Source organism: Squalius cephalus (assembly GCF_949319135.1).
Source record: "Squalius cephalus genome assembly, chromosome: 9".
NCBI lineage: Eukaryota > Metazoa > Chordata > Actinopteri > Cypriniformes > Leuciscidae > Squalius > Squalius cephalus.
Genome location: NC_137130.1, coordinates 35,282,302 through 35,299,801, shown reverse-complemented (window position 1 = coordinate 35,299,801; position 17,500 = coordinate 35,282,302). Strand labels below are relative to the sequence as shown.

The window sequence follows — 17,500 nt, the reverse complement described above, 5'->3', positions numbered from 1 at the left end:
TAACATCTATGGAAACTTTCCTCTGAACAAAATGTTATTTAGTGGGTAAAGTTCTTCAGATTATTAAAATGTTATTGACATTTAAGAAAATCAGAGAAACATCTAAGTCCATTTAGTCTATGCAATTTCTAAGAAATAACATTTTCCCTCAAGAAAGAAACAAAATGAGATCTCTTTAATATCTCAGCTGTCTCTCCCGCACAACAATATGATAAAAAAAATGACTTAGTATGAAGCATGATAAATCAAATGTCCCTCTGCCGAATCTAGTCTTACCCTTCATTCACAGCAGCATTATAGATATGATATTCATATTCATCAGTTCAATCCGTGTTTGAGTGGAGTCTGTTTGAGATGATGGAGAAGTGTGATGTGGATATTATCTCCAGTGAGCCGTGATCAGATGCAGTAATGACTGAATCGGGTGTGATAATACGCCATTCACCAGGCCTAATTTCGGTACCTCCAATTACAGAACAATACATAACCTCTGCATTCACAGGCAAATTACTGGAGATCAGAGTGCGTCACAGAGACTGAGGGGAAAAACGCAAACATCTCTGATCCAGAAGGGTTTGCATGTAATACAGCGAGTTAGTGCATGCATGTAAGCATGTTTGACCCCGGCAGACCCGTTAGTCTTTATTAACACCTGCCTAACGGAGCGCCACCGTTCAGAGTCGGCCCAACCTGGCACAAACTCAACCTGTGACATCGGCAGTTAGCAGCCTCCATTTCACACATGATTAATCTGAGCGAGCGAGAGAGGGGAGGAGAGGGTGGCCCGTGTTCGGTCCGCATGGCTAAAAGGTCTTTTGAATTCCTGCGGAGAAAGCCGCAGGCAGAGTGAATGTAACCGGTTGGGGGTCACTGAGTCTTTGTGTAATTGAGGCAGTGGCAGCCGCTCTATCCTCTCCTCCTTTCAAATGGAGCGAGGGATTGTGAAGTGTGGGGAAGAGTGCCTGGAGGAGGGGTCTTTTTTTTTAATGTTTTTATGAAGGGGAGGTTAAGTTGACAAGAACAGACTGAATGTGTCCTGCTTTATTTCTGCAGCGCGGCGTCATCACAGCCTCTACATCTTTATTGAAGCAATAGAGCACGAGAGGACAGAGATTTTACCGCATTAAACATGGCGCAATACCTACAACCCACTTGAAATCTCTTGAGATTATTGCTTTTATAAAATGATGAAATGCAAAACGGTACACGAATAAGTAAAGAATTAAATAAATAAATAATTAAGTAACACTTTATAGTAATAAAGTATTTACAAACTATTATAGGTCATTTATAGTTTATAAACTGTAGTTAATACATTTATAGACATTGTTAACAATTTATTAACCGTAAATATTTCTCACTTTAGATTAGGTCGCGGAAAATTGGAAACCGTCATTAATTAAGTGCTTTAATCCAGCCTTTATTGGACATTAATTAGATTAGCATTAAGAGTTCCTTAAAACGTTTACAAATACAAAAAAAAAAATTAAATAACATAATGCTGTCAATATGAAATACATACAAACACTCATAAGGTCACGTTGTTAGTTGATAGAATACAGTTTGTACAGTTAAAAAAATAATAAAATAATTTCTATGGAATATAAAACATGGAAACCCAACGTGTGTGTGTGTGTGTGTGTGTGTGTGTGTGTGTGTGTGTCTGTGTTTAATGTATTTGTAAACATTTTAAGTAACTCTTAATACTAATGTAATTAATGTCCAGTAGAGGCTTGATTAAAGCACTTACAGTTTTTCTGAAACACATTTCTTGAAATCATCACTCACTCTCTCAAAACCTCAAACACAAAACCAAATTCTCAAACCACATTCACAGAACCTCTGACTCTTCTGGCAAAATCCAACAATTGCCTCAAAACCATTTTATCTGTGCTCAAAATCAAATAATGCTTTCAGACCATACACACAGCGAGTCAATATTATAAACACTACAGATGTGTTTTAACATAGTAAACTAATTTTGCAATTACTTACAACAATTTACAGTAGTAAGGTGAATAAATTGTATGCTATATGCACTGCAAGTATAGAATACTGGGTATTGTATAGCAGGCCGATCAAATGTCTGTATATGGTGAAAATACAGTGACACAACTGCAAAAGCCAAAAAGGTTACAGTAAAAAACTCTAAATGAAAACGATTGTTACAGTCACTCAGAAGAGTTGTGCAACTGCAGAATCAAGGTCAGTGAGAGATTGATTCTGCTTTAGCATCATGTCTTCGTGTTGAGTCAGTCTGAGGAGTTTGTCCACATCACAGACAATCTCTGCAGGAGAAGAGAAAAACCCTAAAGCAGATCCAGCCTGGACAACATTCTCCACACCTGCTCTTCCTCTCCCTCTCCCTCTTCCTCATCCTCTTCCTCCTTGTTCACCACCTCTTACACACATACTCTTCCTCTTCTCCCGCATATATTGTACCATTTGTAAAATGCAACATTTTGAGTCAATTTTGGGACTCTGAACTGACTTGTATTATGTACAGTTGATTTGGTCACAACATTAGAAATAAGTGTGAACAATTTTGAGTCATTGTGTGTAAATGATGACAAATGTGTTGTAGTTGTGTTCAACAATATTTTACAGAAAGGGGTGATTTATTCGAAAAATTGGTTTAGTGTTTTAGCAATTCAGAAAAACTGTAATTAACAACATTTTTTCATTTTCCATGTGCTAATCTAAAGTGAGAACTATTTATATTTAATAAGTTGTTAAAGCATTATATAATTCTTTACATATGAGCCAATTTGACAGTAACACTTTGTTAATTACAGTGACAATAACTGAATAACTCACCATTGGTATATAGTCTATTAATGTATTTACTATAGTTTATAAACTATTAATTAACTTTGAACTAATATGAGTGCTAGGGATGCAAACGTTCTGCGTAACACGAGAATGAACCTCATTTGTTCTTGCAGAAGATCAAACGCGATGCGTAACACAAGAATGAATCTCATTGGTTCTTGCAGAAGCTCAAACGCGATGCGTAACACGAGAATGAACCTCATTGGTTCTTGCAGAAGCTCAAACGCGATGTGTAATACAAGAATGAACCTCATTGGTTCTTGCAAAAGATCAAACGTGATGCATAACATGAGAATGAACCTCATTGGTTCTTGCAGAAGATCAAACGCGATGTGTAACACGAGAATGAACCTCATTGGTTCTTGCAGAAGATCAAACGCGATGCGTAACATGAGAATGAACCTCATTGGTTCTTGCAGAAGCTCAAACATGCTGCGTAACACGGGAATGAACTTCATTGGTTCTTGCAGAAGATCAAACGTGATGCGTAACACAAGAATGAACCTCATTGGATCTTGCAGAAGCTCAAACGCGATGTGTAACACAAGAATGAACCTCATTGGTTCTTGCAGAAGATCAAACGCGATGCGTAACATGAGAATGAACCTCATTGGTTCTTGCAAAAGCTCAAACGTGCTGCGTAACATGAGAATGAACCTCACTGGTTCTTGCAGAAGATCAAACGCGATGTGTAACACAAGAATGAACCTCACTGGTTCTTGCAAAAGCTCAAACGCGATGCGTAACATGAGAATGAACCTCATTGGTTCTTGCAAAAGCTCAAACGTGCTGCGTAACATGAGAATGAACCTCATTGGTTCTTGCAAAAGCTCAAACGTGCTGCGTAACATGAGAATGAATCTCATTGGTTCTTGCTGAAGCTCAAACGTGCTGCGTAACACGAGAATGAACTTCATTGGTTCTTGCAGAAGATCAAACGTGATGCGTAACACGGGAATGAACCTCATTGGTTCTTGCAGAAGATCAAACGCGATGTGTAACACAAGAATGAACCTCACTGGTTCTTGCAAAAGCTCAAACGCGATGCGTAACATGAGAATGAACCTCATTGGTTCTTGCAAAAGCTCAAACGTGCTGCGTAACATGAGAATGAACCTCATTGGTTCTTGCAAAAGCTCAAACGTGCTGCGTAACATGAGAATGAATCTCATTGGTTCTTGCTGAAGCTCAAACGTGCTGCGTAACACGAGAATGAACCTCATTGGTTCTTGCAAAAGCTCAAACGTGCTGCGTAACATGAGAATGAACCTCATTGGTTCTTGCAAAAGCTCAAACGCGATGCGTAACACGAGAATGAATCTCATTGGTTTTTGCAGAAGCTCAAACGTGCTGCGTAACACGAGAATGAACCTCATTGGTTCTTGCAGAAGATCAAACGCGATGCGTAACATGAGAATGAACCTCATTGGTTCTTGCAGAAGATCAAACGTGATGCGTAACACGAGAATGAATCTCATTGGTTCTTGCAGAAGCTCAAACGTGCTGCGTAACATGAGAATGAACCTCATTGGTTCTTGCAGAAGCTCAAACGCGATGCGTAACATGAGAATGAACCTCATTGGTTCTTGCAAAAACTCAAACGTGATGCGTAACACGAGAATGAACCACATTGGTTCTTGCAAAAGCTCAAATGCGATGCGTAACACGAGAATGAATCTCATTGGTTCTTGCAGAAGCTCAAACGTGCTGCCTAACATGAGAATGAACCTCATTGGTTCTTGCAGAAGCTCAAACATGCTGCCTAACATGAGAATGAACCTCATTGGTTCTTGCAGAAGCTCAAACGCGATGCGTAACATGAGAATGAACCTCACTGGTTCTTGCAAAAGCTCAAACGCGATGCGTAACATGAGAATGATCCTCATTGGTTCTTGCAGAAGCTCAAACGTGCTGCCTAACATGAGAATGAACCTCATTGGTTCTTGCAGAAGCTCAAACGCGATGCGTAACATGAGAATGAACCTCACTGGTTCTTGCAAAAGCTCAAACGCGATGCGTAACATGAGAATGATCCTCATTGGTTCTTGCAGAAGCTCAAACGCGATGCGTAGCACGAGAATGAATCTCATTGGTTCTTGCAGAAGCTCAAACGCGATGCGTAGCACGTGAATGATCCTCATTGGTTCTTGCAAAAGATCAAACGCGATGCGTAACACAAGAATGAATCTCATTGGTTCTTGCAGAAGCTCAAACGCGATGCGTAGCACGTGAATGATCCTCATTGGTTCTTGCAAAAGATCAAACGCGATGCGTAACACGAGAATGAACCTCAATGGTTCTTGCTGAAGCTCAAACGTTCTGCGTAACACGAGAATGAACCTCATTGGTTCTTGCAGAATATCAAACGTTCTGCATAACACGAGAATGAATCTCATTGGTTCTTGCAGAATATCAAACGTGCTGCGTAACACAAGAATGAATCTCATTGGTTCTTGCAGAATATCAAACGTGCTGCGTAACACAAGAATGAACCTCATTGGTTCTTGCAGAATATCAAACGTTCTGCATAACACGAGAATGATCCTCATTGGTTCTTGCAAAAGATCAAACGCGATGCGTAACACAAGAATGAATCTCATTGGTTCTTGCAGAAGCTCAAACGCGATGCGTAACACGAGAATGAACCTCATTGGTTCTTGCAGAATATCAAACGTTCTGCGTAGCACGTGAATGATCCTCATTGGTTCTTGCAAAAGATCAAACGCGATGCGTAACACGAGAATGAACCTCATTGGTCCTTGATGAAGCTCAAATATTATGCGCAACACGAGAATGAACCTCATTGGTTCTTGATGAAGCTCAAACGCTCTGCATAACACGAGAATGAATCTCATTGGTTCTTGCAGAATATCAAACGTGCTGCGTAACACAAGAATGAACCTCATTGGTTCTTGATGATGCTCAAACGTGATTCGTAGCACTAGAATGAACCTCATTGGTTCTAGCAGAATATCAAACGTGATGCGTAACACTAGAATGAACCTCATTGGTTCTAGCAGAATATCAAACGTTATGCGTAACACTAGAATGAACCTCATTGGTTCTTGATGATGCTCAAACGTGATTCGTAGCACTAGAATGAACCTCATTGGTTCGTGATGAAGCTCAAACGTGATGCGTAACACTAGAATGAACCTCATTGGTTCTAGCAGAATATCAAACGTTATGCGTAACACTAGAATGAACCTCATTGGTTCTTGATGATGTTCAAACGTGATTCGTAGCACTAGAATGAACCTCATTGGTTCGTGATGAAGCTCAAACGTGATGCGTAACACTAGAATGAACCTCATTGGTTCTAGCAGAATATCAAACGTTATGCGTAACACTAGAATGAACCTCATTGGTTCGTGATGAAGCTCAAACGTGATGCGTAACACTAGAATGAACCTCATTGGTTCTAGCAGAATATCAAACGTGATGCGTAACACTAGAATGAACCTCATTGGTTCTAGCAGAATATCAAACGTGATGCGTAACACTAGAATGAACCTCATTGGTTCTTGCAGAAGCTCAAACGTGATGCGTAACACGAGAATGAACCTCATTGGTTCTTGCAGAAGATCAAACGTGATGCGTAACACGAGAATGAACCTCATTGGTTCTTGCAAAAGATCAAACGTGATGCGTAACGAGAGAATGAATCTCATTGGTTCTTGATGAAGCTCCAACGTGATGCGTAACATGAGAATGAACCTCATTGGGTCTTGCAGAATATCAAACGTAATGCGTAACACGAGAATGAATCTCATTGGTTCTTGCAAAAGCTCAAACGTGGTGCGTAACACAAGAATGAATCTCATTGGTTCTTGCAGAAGATCAAACGTGCTGCGTAACACGAGAATGAACCTCATTGGTTCTTGCAAAAGATCAAACGTGATGCGTAACGAGAGAATGAATCTCATTGGTTCTTGATGAAGCTCAAATGTGATGCATAACACGAGAATGAACCTCATTGGTTCTAGCAGAATATCAAACGTAATGCGTAACACGAGAATGAATCTCATTGGTTCTAGCAGAATATCAAACGTAATGCGTAACACGAGAATGAACCTCATTGGTTCTTGCAAAAGCTCAAACGTGCTGCGTAACACAAGAATGAATCTCATTGGTTCTTGCAGAAGCTCAAACGCGATGCGTAACACGAGAATGAACCTCATTGGTTCTTGCAAAAGATAAAACGCGATGCGTAACACGAGAATGAACCTCATTGGTTCTTGCAAAAGATAAAACGCGATGCGTAACACGAGAATGAACCTCATTGGTTCTTGCAAAAGATCAAACGCGATGCGTAACACAAGAATGAAGCTCAATGGTTCTAGTAGAATATCCAACGTAATGCGTAACACGAGAATGAACCTCATTGGTTCTTGCAGAAGCTCAAACGTGATGCGTAACACGAGAATGAACCTCATTGGTTCTTGCAGAAGCTCAAACGTGATGCGTAACACGAGAATGAACCTCACTGGTTCTTGCAGAAGATCAAATGTGATGCGTAACACGAGAATGAACCTCATTGGTTCTTGCAGAAGATCAAACGTGATGTGTAACATGAGAATGAACCTCATTCTTGCAGAAGATCAAACGTGATGCGTAACACGAGAATGAACCTCACTGGTTCTTGCAGAAGATCAAATGTGATGCGTAACACGAGAATGAACCTCATTGGTTCTTGCAGAAGATCAAACGTGATGCGTAACACGAGAATGAGTTTCACTGGTTCTTGCAGAAGCTCAAACGCGATGCGTAACACAAGAATGAGTTTCACTGGTTCTTGCAGAAGCTCAAACGCGATGCGTAACACAAGAATGAGTTTCACTGGTTCTTGCAGAAGCTCAAACGTGCTGCGTAACACAAGAATGAACCTCATTGGTTCTTGATGAAGCTCAAACGTGTTGCGTAACACAAGAATGAACCTCATTGGTTCTTGCAGAAGATCAAACGTGATGCGTAACACGAGAATGAATCTCATTGGTTCTTGCAGAAGCTCAAACGTGATGCGTAACACGCGAATGAACTTCACTGGGTCTTGTACGTCAAGCGAACATGCTGGAGCTTCCGTTAATCATAACTGATGTGAATAACTAATGACAGAATTTTTATTTTTGGATGAAGCATCCCTTTAAGGTTTTACCCAATTTTTACTACTTTTACCCCACTGCATAATCACTGAAACCTTAATGTAGTTTGTCACGCTAATCCTTTAGCACAATATTGTAGTCTGATAAGTAAACTTGTAACAAGAATAACAAGAATTTGTGTTGTTTGCACAGGACTGTGTTTCTGCGGTGAAGCATCTGCTTTTCATTTTAAAAAAGTGTGTGTGTGTGACAGAATATGCATGTTCTGGTTTGGCTGTGTGTGTGTGTGTGTGAGAGAGAGAGAGAGAGAGAGAGAGAGAGAGAGAGAAAGAGAGAGAGAGAGAGAGAGAGTGAGTGTGCATGCCATCTCTATCATACCTGTGCTGTGCGCACTGCAAGGGAGCCACATTGTTCAGTGCAACATCAGGATGTCGTGCATTTAGGAAATAATTACCCAGCATCCTGCTGTTTTTAAACTCTTTTTCATCTTCTCTAATGGCTTCTTCTTCATTGGTCTCTAATCCCAAACAGGACGTAACATGCAGAAGGAAGACGCGGCCGCTGCTGTCCCCACTGGAGCAGAGAAGACGCCAGCCTTTGATGTTACACTCAAAATTATTAATTTCCCTCACCAGGTTGCGTGTTTCATCTACATTTAAAGTCCAAATCTCCAGTTTGAGCAAAGCTTCTGTTATGCAAATCAGCAGCTAATGTGCATGCTGGGTTTGCTGGGGTTGTTTAATGTATTTTTTTTTTTGAAAAAATTAATGACATCTGCGTCAGTTGATATTGATCTAAAATCTAGATAAATGCTCCCTGCTGCGCATCAGATGAGATGCATGTCTTAGTGTGGCCTTCAAATCACTAGGACAAACGTTTGAGCACATGACTCAAAAAGTAGATGTTCCGAAATATTTGATCTCGAGAAGAAGATCTACTAAAACTTTATAAATAAAGGGATAGTTCAACGGGCAATTCGTTCAACATTTACTCACCCCTCATGGTGTTCAAAACCCTGCATGACTGATTTCTTACGTGGAACACAAAATGAAAGGTTTAGCAAAAGCTGCTCTTTTCAGTTATACTTTATTTTGATGGTCCCCTTTAGACATTTTGTTGACTATAGGTAACATTGCACCTACATGTCATCTTACTCTCATTAGAGTATTAGACTGTTAGGTTTGGGTTAGTAGAATAAGTTGACTTATACTTATAAACAGTAGAATATCTGTTGAGGAGCATCACAATAAAGAGTTAGCAGATATTAAGCCGAAGTCTACTAATACTCTAATGAGAGTTAGTTTACATGTAGTTGCAAAGTTACTTAGTCAACAAATTGTCTGAAGGGGACCATCACAATAAAGTGTTACAAAGTAAATCCGTACAACTTTAAGTCATTATTCATTGACAATTTTTCCTTTTGAAGATCTCAAATCTCATTGCTCTTACATTAAATTCAAAACATAATGTGTTGCATTGTGATTGATCTCAAGACTCGTTAAACTTAAGTGCACTCTTAAGAGGACTTAAGTACATCTTTATGTGTAATATCTTAATTACTTCTATTGACACTTGTATGTCATGTATTAGTGCTTTATATGTGCTTTATATAGTCAACAAAAAAAAAGTATACTTCTTTAAACCATGTCAAAAGATAATTAAAACAAAATGATTTAAAGTGTATTTTAAAATAAACCTTTTAATTTGACATCATTACAAAGTGCCCTTTTTAAAAGTGCATTCTCTTTATGTGCACTTGGGTGACCTTTTATTATCTGCAAGTACAGTTTTTATTATACTTTTAAGATTTGAAGCACACTACAAATGCACGTTTAATACAATTAAGCACACTTCTTTTTCACAAGAGCACTCACATGAGACAATGACTCCAGTCATATCGGTAGCCTAACAAAATGCTAATTTATGAAATGAAGAAGCCTGTTTGCAGCACACCAGGCAAACCTTATCACTAACCCCCCCGTTTCCAGATAATTCCACTCAAAGAAACTAATATTGAATAAATGAATCCTCTCTGTGTATATATTGTTAATGTCACATTTCTACAATTGCAGCGGTAATTTGAAATAAGAGGCCAATCTGATTGGACTACATTATATAATTTGTCAAATTGAGCATTTTTTTGGTCATTTGAAGCTTGACAGACACTGATCACTATCAATAATTTCACTGTAATGCTAAAGAGCAGCCAGGACATTTTGGTAAACGTGCACTTTTGTGTTTCACAGGGAGAAAAAAATTATAACAGCATACAAAACAATGAAGATTCCCTTTAACGTATACGAGTAGAAATAAGTTTTGGTTACACTTTATTTTAAGGTGTCCTTGTTACAGTGTAATTATACAATTACTGAGTAAAAATAATTAACTACCTGTACTTCCTATAGGATTAGGACTAAGGTTTGGTTATAGTTGCATGTAATTATGCATAGTTTATATCTGTAAAACATGTAACAATTGAGGACACTGTAAAATAAGTTATTCGTTTATGCATTTATGTGTAATGTTTGGTGCTTTTATTTGTATTAAATAATTTAGAGGTATGCCATGAAGTCGTTCTGAACAGTCTACTAACATTATAACCTCTTCAACAATGTCTCACCCTGAGGCTTAACTGCACCGGATGCTCACCTAATATGACTGAAAGCAACACTGTTCCCAGAACAGACTGGTGACCTCCAACATCAGTGGCTGTAGTTCACTCAGTGTCTTACTGCAGGTCAAACTGATGATGTCAAGAGTGGCACCAGAAAAGCCCCGCCCCCACCAGACTAAACCCCGCCCCCAAACTCATCTCATCACAGCTGTGTGCTCATGTGGTTTTCATTTCCCATTAAAATGTCTCATTTCCATACAATATCAAAGAGCAGAAGAGACTCAAAAACTTGAAAAGACTCAAAAAGGACTGAAGGACTGGGAGCCAGCACAGTAATTCACATCATATGGGAAACACCAATGAATCATTGCAAATGATCTTGCTTGAGCATGAAAATGTTTTTCTCCAGTCTTTTGGTTTTGTCTGGATTCTGATGACTTTCTGCGGAGATGTTTAAAGAGTTGGGAAAATATTTTGAACATGCTGTGTTAATTTCATTTGCTTGATTTCATCCCAGTATTTGAATTTATGACTGACAAAATATATTAGTTAAGCATTTTGTTTTTTAAAACTCAGATTTTTGTGGGTCTTTGAGTGATTGTATTGCCAAGTGTTGAGTACATTGTGAAAGCTCAGTAACACAATTATTTTGTATTAAACACTTTTTAATACCAGAGGTTTCTGACCCCATAAAACACAACATGCAAAATTTGAAAGGTAATATGTAAGTGTCACAGTATTTAAATGGAGAGCCACATAATTTACAGTGCGGTTGCACAGATACAGTTACTGTTATTTGTTTGGTGAAACAACATGCCTTAAGCAGAACCATGTGAGAGAAACCTTCCAAGAAAACCATGTCAGGATATTTAAGAAAACTCATTCATAAACTACATTACCCATAATGCATTACTGAACACAGCGTGGCAGATTGTAGATGGTGCACATGTTGGATCATGTTTGGAATGGCTCTACCATACTATTATTACAATTTCTGCAATATGTACAATATGCTAATTTCTGTGCATAGAAACACCAGATAACCAACATTTGCCAAAATATGCAGTGTGTAAAAAGAGCTTGAACCGGAAGTAATCACACTGCCAAAAGTTAGCACATAATATCTCTATTGCTGAATTCTAGCATACCGCTCGTTCTATATCTGCTTTAGAAAAAGTAAAAGTAGTACAAGTATATTATGCAAATTCAGAATATGTCACTCCCTGAATTAAATATGTACATATTAAGCCCTTGCATTGCGACAACAATGTAGCACACATTAACTTAAAAATCATTTTTTGGCAGTATTGCACAGTGTGTGGTAAACAGTACACTGGTATTCCTTTCTAAACAAAGCCATTTAGTTGACACAGCCAAAGTTACCCATAATGCATCATTCCAAAAAGAATGGGAAGGCAAATCTTCCTCTGATTGGCTCATCTGTGTCCAAAAAGTGGCAGTGAACCTCACTTCCCTTAAAGATGACCTAATGCAGAATGACATTCCTTCTTTTTACTGTAAATGAACCTGTTTACACACAGCATATATCCACAGGGCCTTGTGAAAGAGCTCCAGAGTGTGGACTGTGTGGCTTGTTACCTTCATACCAGCATTTTTCAGCGGTCTAACAGATGGCCAATCAAATCAAACAAAGCGGGCATTACTGTTCAGAGATGATAAGCACGAATTATATTGTGACACCTCAGTTTTCATACCCTGGAAATCCAGAGTTCTCGCGGGAGCACAAGTTGAATTTGCTCAGCGAGTTACTCTGGCGTCAAGTAATGATGCTCATTAAATATGCCCCTGTATCCGAGCTGCACCAATCACATCGGGTTATCTGATATAGGCGGGCCAGAGGCGAGCTAAACGGATAACGACATTTGAATTTGTAACGATTTAAATGTTACAAATTCAAGAAAGTATTTCCATTTTGCATAAAGGATAATCCTGAGTCTATGTTTAACTTGGCAGACTTCAATGTGCTGGAGAGGGCATTCGCGTCAAATAGACGAAGCGGATTGGAATAATAATACAATAATTCTAACCTTATTCTAAAATAATTTGCTGTCATATTTTGTATTCACTTCAAATCTCAAATCTCAAATCCCCAATTACAACAGCACCATAAACTGAAATGTTGGTTGCTTTGTTTAATTTAAAGGCCCACTGAAGTGCCTTGAAACGCGCAGCATTATTCAATGTGGTGACGTGATTTCCACTGAAACAAGAAAACAGGGCGGGACATATCGAACAGCTCCTCCCCTTTTTTAAATAGCCAATAGCCCCTATATAGTACACTATGTGCCATTCACCATGTAGAAAATAGTAAATGTGTGAACAGCGTCTATTTATAATGTAGGGGGCGGAGCTTCAGATTCTAGAGAGCATTTGATTGGACAGAAAATCTGATGAGAAGCTGAAGTGCAGAGTGATGCCATCAAAATCTTTGATCCATATTGGTGGAAGTGAGAGACTGTACGTTTTGAACACTTATATCTTCTAAATGGGAATCATTTTGTTGTGTAGCACACTAGCTTATAGATAACAGTAAGGCTGACATATTCATACTAAAAGCCCAAAAGACAGGCATAGTGTAACAGTTATAGTTAGTCACCTTGGTTGTTAATACACCTGTTCTGTTTTACTTGTTTACTCGGCCTGAGTATTTAAACCCCCAAACATCAGTGCATACATCAGTAATTCGCCTTGGTAAAGCTTTTACTTGACTTGAAAAGGCGGTTGCTAACAAATGACTAAATGGGACACTAAACATCATCAAGCTGAACAAATACTCATCTAGTCCACTTTCACAGCCTCGTCGTGTTTATCACGCTCTTGCAAACTATTCAAACTCAAACTTTAAGGTAAAATGTTTTTTAATAAAGACTGAAAGAGTTGCCAGATGATGTTGAAGTCATGTGACCGCGGGGTAGTTCGTTTGTAGCATCCGTTTAGCTTTATGTTTCCGCCGATTTTAATAGGCCTCATAAAAGTTGATTTGTGAAGATTATCGTGACAAACAAAACTGGTAAACGTTTGTTGGTCGCAGAGCTTATTTTCAGCCAGTGGAAAAATCCTTTCGGGTTTTTTGATGCCAACCTACGTCATCACTGCACCGTCCTACTGATTCATGACGTAGCGAAACTACACCCAGATTGAGACACGGTGCATAAGTCGACCAAGGAATGCTTGTTTTCTCCTCTGGTATGTCAGCAGCACTACCCTGTCTCTAGTAAATTATATTGTCATATTTGTTTTTCAGTCTGGCAGCAGTGTTGAGAGCTAAAGGAAATGATTTACTTATGACTGATCAAACGCTCCTCGCAGGAGAACGCAGCTCTGTCTCTGTCAGACGAAACGAATAAATCGCATGACTCACGACTTCAGGAGCATCCGTCATCGACAGGAAGGCATCTTCATGCCTGTGTCTCTGTATGTGTGTGTCTCACAGCGCCATAAATCTCCTTGAGCGCTCGTGGCGGAAAGGTAAGGTCTCAGAGCCGGAGAAGCTCCAGGCATGAGCAGATCAAAGAGTTGGTCTCTGACAGCTGATGACTGGCTTCCCATGGCCGGGGCCCCAGAGGAGGCTCACACCTGTAGAGGAGATTACAGGTAGATGTGCCTGCCTCTAATTGGACAATAAACACCACTCTCCGGCTGCTAATGGCAGCGTCTGCCTCTCAGACGCCACAAGTCCCCGAGATAACTCGCAATCTCAGCCTTTAAGACAAGCTGGAGAGAAAGAGAGCTGTTGTAAAGTCCTGATCATTCATTATTTATTTTCTTTCAGCCATTCAGCTGTAATGTTGTTCTTTTTTCACATGTTTGTAAGTGTACACAACATTTCTGCTACGCTCTTTCTGTTAGGCCTTCGCTCTGGTTTAAGGACGTGTTTGGAATGGAATAGTATTGTATTACTTGTTTTATTTTCATAGTATGCATATCGTATTTTCTGGAAAAAAGTCACACCTGACTACACTGACTACACTGAATGTTTTACTTAAAAAAAAGAAGTGTTCGTGCTGATGTGAAGTTGCAACAACTTGGATATTTAAAAGGCAGCATGAACACTTACTTTTTTAAGTTGAAACAACAAATTATATTTTACAGTGTATAAGTCACACGGGGTCAGAATTGCATTGAATTGAACTACCTTGTAACCAATCAGATCAACGTGTGATCGTCAATGAGTGCATTGCTGTGAGTGAGTGGAGGCGGGGCTCATTTGCATATTCATAGAACCGCTTATACTAAATGAGGCAAGTAGAGTTACATTCAAGCTATTTTAAGGCATGAAGAATAAAAAAAAAAAACTTTTAAATATGTCATTTTGATGATCAAAGATGAGTTTTAAGGGATACAATTATTGACTAAAGGGGGACTTTAAGTTTAACGGTATTCAGAACAGAAATGAAAAATGTAAGAATAAAACAAAAATAAATTATTGTGCTATTTATTATAAACACCAAACCTAAATTCAATTATTTAAAGTGAAATACACTATACAAATAAACTTTTAAGTGCTTGACGTCAATTGCATTATATAAGTCACAGCGTATTTAAAATGGTTAAAAAAGTGACTTACATTCTGGAAAATATGATACTTTGCACAGTGTGTGAATAGAGTAATATCCAAGTCACCATTTGGTCAAAATGTGCGGTATGCAGAAGAGCGCCTTGTTCAGTGTGAAAAATCCTTTTTTCCTGAAACTGATTTTTGGATTAAAATCCAAAATAATGAATGAATTGGCAACATTGGGTAACACTTTATTTTACAGTGTCCTTGTTACACATGTTAAATGTAGTTACTTATATGCATAATTACATGCAACTAATCCTAATCCTAAACCAAACCCTAATTTAAGTACATGTAGTTAATGTATAATTACACTGTAACAAAGACACCCTAAAATAAAGTGTAAGCCAACATTGTTGCACACTTCAGTCTCAACCATGTTAATTCTACTATATACTGTTTCACATAATGAACACAGTCAGCAGAATACAGTAAACACTCTTCAGTATGCATACTAGTATTTTCATTCCAGTCATAACCTATACTTCCTGATGTGGGAATAGTTTTTTTCTCAACACAATTTCATGCTAATTCATAACTATTTCACATTTTGGCGATTTGGTGGCTAATTTGTATGAATTTGTATGTTCCCTTTTATTTCTGATCTGCACACACCCCAGTGACGGCTATGTTAAGGGGGAAGGACTTTCTTGCGTCAACATTGTACGTTTTAACATGAAATCACCGTCTTGTAATATAGTTGTTTTCCTGTGAGATTGTGCTGGTCTGATCATCATAAATCAATAATGAATGTGATCCGGCAGCATAGCCGGCTTCAGCCCCAGAGCAGCTGAGAGTGTGAGGTTTGTTGATGAGGAGTTTCAGGTGTGTTTGTATCGTCACATCACAGTGAGAGACTCAGGTTTGTCTGCTAAACAGTAGCATGTACCCTGCAGAGAAGGAAGTAGTGAAATCAGCCCATTAATCAGACAAAACTGTAGGCTATCTGTTCCAAAATGTACGTACAAAGCATTTCTGTTTTAGTAAATCATGCTGTGATGAGTTGAAGAAGAACACAGAAATTCATTCTGCTTGTGTTTAATGAATGAGGCCCACTTTTTTTTTTTTTCACTCAGATCTATTTGAGTGAATTTTAAATAAATATTTTGTGAAATAAGTGTCAGTTTATGCATTATATTGGCCATGGCCACAAGCTTCGACACACTCGTACACACATACACACACACACCAAAAAATGTCCCACAAGGACTAAGATTTCAGATATTGCCATCTTTGTGGGACACTTTGTCCCTAGATTGTAGGGGAATTCCTGAACCACACACACACACACACACACACACACACACACACACAAAACCTGCATCCGAAATCACGTACTTATAGAAGGTGATAAACAGTTTGTGACAAGTAGTATGTCTGAATTCACAGTACTCATAAAAGAGGCAAAAAGTCCCTGGATGATCAACTACTTCCAGTGAGATCCTGAAGTGTGTATACGATGGACACTACTGTCCCATGAGGTCACGGGAGAGGATTTGTGAATCGCAGTGAAGTGACGTAACTGACGCTGGTCACATGATAATGACAACATGGAGGATCTAGTGCGTCCGGATTACATTCATACACACTCATACTATACAGAACACACCTTTTTAGTGGTCATGAAATAATTAGTTATTCAAAATAAGTACCTACTCAAGAGAGTGTGTGATTTCGGATGCAGCCATACTGTATTAAGCTCATCATATTTAAAGAGGAACCCTAATTTTGTAATTTCTTTCTTTTTATAAACATTATTTACGATTTATTTATGATTTTACCATTGATAACATACCAAAAGGCAGGTTTAAGGTTTGTCACATTAAATACATAACTTAAATATTGCTTTTATTGGAATGTATTCAGGTCGAATCAGTAATACTAAATTATATTTGTGACTAAAATAAATAGTAAAATCAGTAAATATAGATTACCTGACTAAACATTCTGTTCCAGCTAACTTTCCCCCTGAAGCTCACCACTTTACGCAGCACTTTATGATTGTGTGTGTGTGTGTACAGCTGAGCCTGAGAGCGCATGTGTGTGAGAATGTGTCCATGTGCATGTTTGAAGTCTGAGTCTGGATGCTCGTTTGGATGTGAGTGTAATTACGGTAGGGAGATCAAAGCCGGGCAGGGCGAGTGATGTTTCGGGCAGACTTTAACACACATCTCTCTCTCTCTCTCTCTCTTCCCTGCTCTGTTCTTCCCTCCAGCCCTGCGCACATCTCCGCTCGTAAAACATCACGAGGCCCGTATTTGTCATGTTTATGAGAGAGACATATTCTGTGATGAACACTTTATGAGAGATGGTCTCTCTCTGTCTTTGTGGCGGTACCACGGTAAAGCGCTGGTATCAGATGGAAATTCCACG

General features: G+C 38.8%; 1 protein-coding gene and 1 long non-coding RNA gene across 2 annotated transcripts in view; one reads left to right on the top strand and one right to left on the bottom strand.

The window, feature by feature from the left end:
- LOC307164450 overlaps positions 1 to 8,667 on the top strand; it is a 44,649-nt gene extending 35,982 nt beyond the window's left edge. Inside the window, exon 4 of the long non-coding RNA XR_013822283.1 lies at positions 8,466 to 8,667. This is a non-coding gene — a long non-coding RNA (uncharacterized lncRNA). The remainder of the gene's footprint in view (positions 1 to 8,465) is intronic.
- sp9 (sp9 transcription factor) overlaps positions 1 to 17,500 on the bottom strand; it is a 93,271-nt gene that overhangs the window by 38,656 nt on the left and 37,115 nt on the right. The window lies entirely within an intron of this gene.